Source organism: Myotis daubentonii, chromosome 12 (assembly GCF_963259705.1).
Source record: "Myotis daubentonii chromosome 12, mMyoDau2.1, whole genome shotgun sequence".
In the NCBI taxonomy this organism is placed as follows: Eukaryota; Metazoa; Chordata; class Mammalia; order Chiroptera; family Vespertilionidae; genus Myotis; species Myotis daubentonii.
Genome location: NC_081851.1, coordinates 23,979,655 through 23,987,409, shown reverse-complemented (window position 1 = coordinate 23,987,409; position 7,755 = coordinate 23,979,655). Strand labels below are relative to the sequence as shown.

At 49.0% G+C, this 7,755-nt stretch overlaps 1 pseudogene; it reads right to left on the bottom strand.

The window, feature by feature from the left end:
* Positions 1–4,683: 4,683 nt before the first annotated feature.
* Positions 4,684–4,802, bottom strand: LOC132214008 (5S ribosomal RNA; annotated as a pseudogene).
* Between the last annotated feature and the right edge of the window lie 2,953 nt (positions 4,803–7,755).

Here is a 7,755-nt window from a genome sequence, read left to right as displayed (position 1 = left end):
GTCCCCGCCCCGTGACTGGTCCCGCCCCTTGCGTATCTGGGGTCCCCGCCCCGCGCGGTCCCGCCCTCGCCCCGGGATCCGGCTGGGCGGCTGGAGGGGCAGGGCGTTGTGTGCCCGCGCGGGGCCTGCAAGGGGCGTGGGGAGGTGCGTTGGAGAGGAACCCGGACAGGGTCGCGTCCTCCGCAGCCCAGGGTCACAGCTGGGGGCGGTGCTTGCAGAAGAGGGATTCTCCACTACTATTTTATTTTATTTTTTAAATTTGTTTTTATTGTTGGCAGTATTACAGATGTTCCCCATCTCCCCTCTTTTGCCCTCCTGCCTCCACCCCAGGCCTTCACAGTACTATTGGCTGTGTCCATGGGTTATGCATGTAAAGGGTGTCCCCAAACCATGTATACACACTTTGAATAGTTATAAAAGCAGTGTTTATTAAAATGCATTTCATTTTCAAAATTGAGCTATCAGTTGTTAAAGTGTGTGTGCATCTGGGGGGGGGGACACTCTGTATGCATCTTTGGTTAATCTCTTCCCATCCTCCCTCTGCCCCCCCCACCCCCACCCCCCACCCCTCACCCCCCTAAAATCTGTCAGTCTGTTCCATGCATCCATGTCTTTGGACCTATTTTTGTTCCTCAATTTATTTTGTTCATTACATTCCACATATAGTGAGATCATGTGATATTTGTCTTCCTCTGACTGGCTTATTTCACTTAGCATAATTCACTCCAGGTCCATCCATGTTGCCTCAAAAGGTAAGAGATCCTTCTTTTTACAGCTGCGTAGTATTTCATTGTGTAGATGTGCCACAGCTTTTCTATCCAATCATCCGCTGATGGGCACTTGGACTGTTTCCAGATCTTAGCTATTGTAAATTGCGCTGCTATGAACATAGGAGTGCATTCGTTCGAATTGGTGTTTTGGGATTCTTAGGATATATTCCCAGAAGTGAGATCTTTGGGTTAAAGGCAGTTCCATTTTTAATTTTTTGAGGAAACTCCATACTGTTCTCCACAGTGGCTGCACCAGTCTGCATTCCCACCAGCAGTGCACGAGGGTTCCTTTTTCCCCACCTTGCCAGCACTTGTTGTTTGTTGATTTATTGATGATAGCCATTCTGACAGGTGTGAGATGGTACCTCATTATTGTTTTAATTTGCATCTCTCTGATGATCAGTGACTTTGAACATGTTTTCATATGTCTCTTGGCCATCTGAGTAGACACTTTGGAGAAGTGTCTATTCAGGTACTTTGCCCACTTTTTAATTGGATTGTTAGTCTTCCTTCTGTTGAGTTGTGTGAGTTCTTCATATATTTTGGAAATTAACCTCTATCAGATGTATCATTGGTGAATATGCTTTCCCACACAGTGGGTTCCCTTTCCATTTTGAGGATGGTTGGGGCCTCAGAAGTGTTTTTATCCTTAAAATGTCTCTTTAAGCTGTGTCCAAGATGTGTGTCCTTTCTTTTCCTGCTTTAGGACCACGGAGTACCCCGAGTGTTTGGTGGCTGTGGTTCTTTAGGGTTGAGGCTTCGTTCACCTGCTGAGACCCCCTGGGTGTCGCTCAGCGGGGGGACTTTAGGTCTCTCTGGGGACTGGATCCTGCACAGGCCCCAGGAACCCTGACCGCTGCCCGCCTCCACACTGAGGCACTGGGTTCTTGCTTTCCCTTCTCCGGACCTAGATTTCCTCTTCTGAGTGGGTAAGTCTTTAAAGTCCCTTCAACTTTTGGTGCATTTGAGAGGCAAAGAAACTTTCAACCTCTCTCATAAATTATCTACATCAGCCATGTGCCTCACATTTTTACGCTTCTTTACGTAAAGAACATTCGCACTAGCCAGTTTGGCTCAGTGGATAGAACGTAGGCCTGCGGACTGAAGGGACCCGGGTTTGATTCTGCTCAAGGACACGTGCCTGGGTTGCGGGCTTGATCCCCAGTAGGGGGTGTGCAGTAGGCAGCCGATCAATGATTCTCTCTTATATTGATATTTCTATCTCTCTCTCCCTCTCCCTTCCTCTCTGATATCAATAAAAATATATTAAAAAAAAAAAAACCACTCCACGTCATCTCTGCGTCATTGTGAGCTCCCGTGTGCAGGTATCTACCTTGAGTATTGTAAAGGAGCCCTTCTCTCTCCCATTTCTGCCTGTGTCCCCTGGGGTGGGAACATGTCTGTTTGGCGTAGGGACCCCCACCTCTGCCACCACCTGAAGGCGTTCACCGGCTGTGGGAAGCTTGCTATGGGGCCGGCTCCAAAATGCAGGAGTGCTCACAGGCTCCCAGCCTGAGCCCTCTATCCTGTAGGGATACGGCCTCAGCTTCCTCACCCCTCCATGGGTCTGTGGGAGCCAGGCTCGCCCAACAGGACCACTGCCTCTCTTTGCCATGGTGATTGGTTTAACATAGAAAACTGACTCAAATCTGGCCAATCTGATTTTCTTTGGAATTTTTCTACCAGAGCTGTGGAGAGAGACTCCCCACCTCTCAACTGGAGTTGCGTAGCGGGAAGATTGTGGGGGACACCCTGCAGCTCTCCTGACATCTTACAGAGGGAGGACCTTGTGAGAATTCAGCTTACCATCCCTGTGCATTAGGCCTGGCAACGTGGCCATTATCTTCTTGCCAAGGGAATGTAAACAGTGATGTACCCTTCTTCCTAGCCTGGACCTTAGAATTTGAGCAGGCCTTCTCCCTCGCCTGGAGGCAGGACGTACAATCCATAACAATAGAGGAACCAAAGGTGTGAGAAATCTACCAAGACTCATTGTTTGCTGGTTCACAAAGCAAACCTTAACAAATTTCAAAGGGTCCAAAGAATTTTGAACATTTTCTATGACTTTAGTGGAGCTAAGCTGCTTGGAAATTAAGTAATACACTTTTAAAAATTGAGACATACTTGACATTTCATTCTCTTTGTTTTAGGTGTACAACATAATGGTTGACTAATGAAAACTGCAGTCCCTACACTGAACATGATAAAATGTAAATTTTAAAGCACAAAATAAGTGGAAGAATATACCATGTTCAAAATGGGGCGACTCAGAATTGTTAAGCTGTTGATTGTTGCCAAAAAGTGACCTGTAGATCCAGTGCAATCCCAAACAAAATGGCTACAGAACTCTGTGTGGAAGCGGACAAGGCAATTCAAAATTTATCCAGAAATGCAGAGGACCAAGAATAGCAAAGGCAATCTTGAAGAAGAAAGTTGGAGGACTCACACTATCAGATATCAAGACCTGTGAGCCCGGCCAGCATGGCTCAGTAGCTGAGCATCAACCTATGAACCACATGGTCACGGTTCGATTCCCGGTCAGGGCATGTAAAAAAAAAAAAAAAAAAAAAAAAGGACTGTGAAACATAGTATTTAACTACAAAGCTGTAGTAATTGAGAAAGTATGGTTTTGGCACAGGGAGAGGCAGACCAATGGAAAGCAACCCACATATATATAGTCACTTGGTTCATGATAGAGGTGACATCAGTGGGAGAAAGGATGGTCTTTTTGGTAAATGGAGCTAGGTCACTGCATATCCATTGGAAGACAAAATTAATCTCAAGCTCTACCACACAAAATCAGTGGCAGATTCATGCAATCTAATGCCTCTAAATTTGAAAGGTAAAGCAATAATGCTTTTAAGATTAAAAAACAAAACCAAAAAAGCAGCAGAAAAACCTTTGTGATCTTACACTAGGAAAATATTTGTTAAAAAATACCACAGAAGTCTCTAGGAATAAGAAAAACTGATAAATAGGCAACTTTGAAATTACAAACTTTCACTCATTAAAAGACACCAGCCTATATAATAAAACCCTAATATACAAATCAGACACTGCCCCCCCACCAGAGGGAGGCAACTGGCAGCAGCGATAGGGGGAGGGGGGCGGGGGGTGGGGGGCAGCCAGCAGGCGGTACCAGGCCGCCAACCGAAGCAGCTGCCAGCAGGGGGCCCCCAATTGCACCCCCTGCCGGTTGCCCCACAGATGGCCCTGATTGCCAGCCAGGCCTAGGGACCCTACCCTTATATTGGGAACAGTCTCATAGATTTAAAAATTAAAACCTGGCAAAGCTACTCTAACACTGAAAAAACAGGATGATGCAGCAATGACATGCATGGACTCTGGCTTGCACGTTTTGTGGTCAGCCCTGATTCTGACACTTATAACTGTGTGACAAAGTCCATTACTTAACATCTCTCTGCTTCAGTTTTTCCACCCATAAGATGGGGAAATGGTACTACTGCCTCAGAAGGATCATGTTATGTACTGCTTTTCATAATCAGGGCAAAAAAATGTAGCTGCCCATACAACAGCAAGATGCCTTTCCCCTGTATGAAAAGTATGGTCACTGGTGCATGCAGCGTCCTGGATTGCGAGAGGGATGTCCGACTGCCGGTTTAGGACCAATATTCCCCATGGGGTCCCGGATTACGAGAGGACGCAGGCCAGGCTGAGGGACACCCCCCCCCCCCCGCAGGTCCCCTCCCCCTGCACGAATTTCATGCACTGGGACTCTAGTCAAGAGAATAAAAAGGAAACTCATAGAGCAGAATGTGATGTTTGAGGTGTGTGTTGTGCACAAGGAATTACAAACTAATCATAAAGAAACTGGCAAGCCAGTTGACAAAAGAACTGAGCTGGGCTAGGCCTGTGGGCTTGTGTGCCTGGGGCGGGGTCTGGGGGCCAAAAAAACCTACAGCGCCAGGTATTCCCAGGTGGCCTCCCACCCAAGTGCTAACCAGGCCCAATCCTGCTTAGCTTCTGAGATCAGACAAGATCAGGCGAGTTCAGGGTGGTGCGGCCCTGGCTGCTGGCAGCGGCCTCCAGGAGCCCTAAGAGCTGGGGCCTGGCCTCCAGGACCCTCAGCCCTTGGCAGCACCTGAGCTCATGCTCTCCCTCCCACTGTGGCTTCCCTCTGGGGCATGGGATTCCCTTTGCAGGTTGAGGGTGGGTACCCCCCTGCGCAGCAGCGGGGTTTGTTCGATTTCCTCCTGTTTCAGGGGAGCCAGGGGAGCCGGGTTCCCAGAGGGGCGCTTGGGGCTTTCACCCTGGCGTGCGGGGGAGGGGGGTTAAGAGATAACCCCCTCCAATCGAGGGGTGCCCTCTGGAAGGCGGTCAGGCGGGAGACTCCTTTCCCTATTGGAAGCAGGTTTGGGGGGCGCCCCATCAGGGCCCTTCCGCAGAGTAGCTGGGGGGGGTTCCCTCCGCACAGCCAAGGGGAGGAGGGCAGAGGCCGGGCCACGCCCTTGGAGGGAGTTTGGAAGAACAGCAGGCAGAGGGCGGGCATGGCAGGTCCGAGGCACTTGAGACGCAGGCGCCCTGGATCCGCAGCTGGGTGCGTGGGCTTGTGTGCCTGTGGCGGGCGGGCGTCTGGGGGCTGAGTGGATGGGGGCAAAAAACACACACAAAAGAAACCCCGAATTGGATACTTCAAGGGACAACCCAAGAGGTAAATCCTCAGCAGAGAAGATGTGGAGAAGAATCAGGCTGAGAAACTAAGTAAGGAACGCGTTTGGCGACAGAGCGGGCCCACATCGAATAGCTGTAGGGCAATGTCTGTCCAGGTGTCTAGGTTTTAAAAGTTATAAGGAGCCGATAGGCTGCTAAATAAATGTCTGCCTTCCTACCTTACAAATACACGTTTATACGGACGACGGGGAAGACCAGGGTCTTTAGAATACTCAGACTCCTAGGAAGTCCACGCCAGAACCTGGGAATGCTGGCAGGCAGGGCCCGGCCTCTGCTCGCGCTCACCCCTGGGTCCTCCCTTGACTCCGTCCCGCAGTGTGAGGGCCCTGCGTGTGGCCCGGGGACATGCAGCCTGCAGCTCAGGCTCAAGCCACAGGCTGCCACCAGGCCCCGGGTGGGCACCCTTTGCCTGTCAGCTCTACATTCCAGCTGCTCCCGAAGGCCTGTTCTTTAGGTAGGACATTTTGAAGAAAGAAAACTTAATAAAAACTTTTTTTTTAAAGAAAGTTTTTAAAGGTTCTGTGAGCAGTGATAAGAAATGTGTTTGTTTTGTTTTGTTTTTTACAACCAGGAAGTTAAGCAATAAAATGAAAAGCTCCGTGGAAAGGAAGAGTTTAAGTGAAATGTTCCGCTGCCTGTCCCTGACCCGGGTTTCAGCGGCTCCTCCTGCGTGTCATGCTGTACAAACGTTTATGTACAAACGTTAGGTCTTTTTCAGACGAGGTGCCTCCAGGACAGGGGTGGGCAAACTTTTTGACTCGAGGGCCACACTGGGTTCTTAAACTGGACCGGAGGGCCGGGACAAAAGCATGGATGGAGTGTTTGTGTGAACTAATATAAATTCAAAGTAAACATCATTACATACAAGGGTACGGTCTTTTTTTTTTTAGTTTTATTCATTTCTAACGGGCCGGATCTGGCCCGCGGGCCGTAGTTTGCCCACGGCTGCTCCAGGAGCTCTCCCCGTCCAGTTTGCACAGCCCAGAGCTGCTCGTTATTCCACCACGTGGGTTTGGGGCTGAGTTGAAAAACCGAGTTTCCCTCCTATGTTTCAGTCTCTTCTGAGCCTGTCTCCACTGCCCACGCAGAGACCTCGACACTAGGCATTAGGAGGTGTTCCCTGCCAAGCAATTCTTTGCGACAGGGGCTGGGTCTCCTTCAGATCAACCCAGTCCTGCCTGAATTACCATCCCTCCCAACACTTTTGTCATTAATTTATTGAGTCGAGTCCCCTTTGCTTTCAGCACCTCGTGGCTTCTGTCTTCCTGACCAGACACACCTCAAACACTGTAGTCTTTGGGAACTTATTGCGAGTCAAGGAATGGATGATAATTAGAAGAGGAAATAATTCTCAGAGGTTTGGCACCACTTATACACCCCCATCTCTGGTTTCCTCAATTGCCAAAGGAAGCTATAAATACCTAATTGCTCTCTGGAATAAGTGAGATGATGTGAGGAAAAAACCTGGGACACAGCCCATATCGAATCCATCTTTGCGTCTATTTCGCATCCAGTGTAAGCCCCCATTCCTTTTATTGTCCCAAGAGACAGCGGCCTGAATAGTCACTCACAAACCCAATTCTTGTGAAAATCATACAAGGGACCTAGAAAGAAGCCAGGTGAGTGAAACTGCTTAGTTATTCATCCTCTGGTCTTCATCAGCCCCAGTGCCGAATTTCCTCTCAATCCTCCACAACAGAACTTTTTGAAGACCCGTAGTTGAGTCTCATTTTCATGACTGGATGGATGAAAACACTGAGCTTCTTTCTCATGCGCGGCTCTAGTTCTGATTCCTGTACACAAGCAGGACTTCCAGGGGTGCAGACGGCAGGCCCTCCGCGGGCCCATGCATAAGTTATGAAGTTTGCGTGTTACCAATGCCACCTGTGACGTCAGCAGCAGCGTCGGCTGACAGGTGTTGGAGAGGCCGCTCCTTGACCTGCAGTGTGGATGTAAATAGACTCCTGTTGCTGGTTAGAAACAGCAGAGTGGATTTCTGACATTCGGAGTAAATCCTGTCATCTGCTCCTGCGCTTCTGGGCGGACAGTGTCTTCCCATCAAGGTAAGCAAAAGGCCGTGCTCTCCCTTGTTGATTCTCTGGGCACTGAACTCTCAGGGCTGACAGTCAACTCATGTTCTTCTTCTTTTTTTATTGATTAAGTTATTCCATATGTGTTCTTATCAACTCACGTTCTTGGTGTAGATGGGGTTGGCTGATTTTTGGCATACTCAGAAGCAGGGGTAATCACATCCCCCTTTCCTTATGTGTTAAACTCTTTGTTATCTGGAATG